Here is a 948-nt window from a genome sequence, read left to right on the forward strand (position 1 = left end):
CTTTATGACTACAATGGCTTATTGTAGACAGCCCCTTACATTCGACTGTGATTGGTCAATTTTTACGGCTTACGGTTTTCTATTTGACATATTACGTATTGTAAAACGAGCCTAAAAGTTTCTTTCAGGCAAAGTTCCATCTAGGGTGCGTTCCGTATGCCGAGTGTTTGTCCGGACGAAGTGTGACGTCACACACCGAAGTTGTCTCGTGAAACGGAACGATTCTTGGATGTTTTTACGCTTGCGCATACATGACGTCCATATATATATTGATTCGTGAAATCTTCGTATATTAGCGAATTTCGAAAAATCCTTATATCTGATACTCTATACTAGGACAATCCGCAAAGCAATCTAGAATTGATATTTTATTATCACATTGCTTGCTGAGTTATAGCATATATAAAACATTTTCTGTTAGTATAGACATCCGCGGATTTTGCACTTGGAGCCTAATTAATATAGGAATATACGTTCCATCGATAGCACAGATTATGCCCTATATTCCAGCAGAAGCTTGAAAATATAATGCTACGCATTGCTCATTATTTGGCCAAAATATTATTTCTGAAGAAATCTCATTTAAAGCATTTAAATCACAATCTGCATAAAAATAGCAGATAGTGTAAATTTTCCTAGGTTAAAACAACTACCGACTGATCTCAAAATAACAAAAATGTTAAGCTTAACAATAAATATTTTGTATAATTTGTTTAGTTACTGAAAACTCTGGTGTAGCTAATAGCCACAAAAAAACGAGTAATTGTCGTTTTGGATCTGTAGTTTGATGTCCGGCTGCTCAAGCACTTTCTATAATAGAGGAACTATTCAATTTAGGAGCTATTGAAAACTTGTCATGATTACTCTAAAGTGGCTTTGAAATTCGGAAGCGGTAGACATATCGACTCTTTCAATAAAACCTTCAATGCGATGAGACTGGATTATTAA

The 948-nt window shown here is 35.0% G+C and overlaps 1 protein-coding gene across 1 annotated transcript in view; it reads right to left on the minus strand.

Annotated features, from left to right (window-relative positions):
• Window positions 1-948, minus strand: part of LOC105448098 — a 29,408-nt gene that overhangs the window by 26,276 nt on the left and 2,184 nt on the right. The gene's annotated exons all lie outside the window — the stretch shown is intronic.

This window comes from Wasmannia auropunctata, unplaced genomic scaffold, assembly GCF_000956235.1.
Source record: "Wasmannia auropunctata unplaced genomic scaffold, wasmannia.A_1.0 LD336090.1, whole genome shotgun sequence".
NCBI lineage: Eukaryota > Metazoa > Arthropoda > Insecta > Hymenoptera > Formicidae > Wasmannia > Wasmannia auropunctata.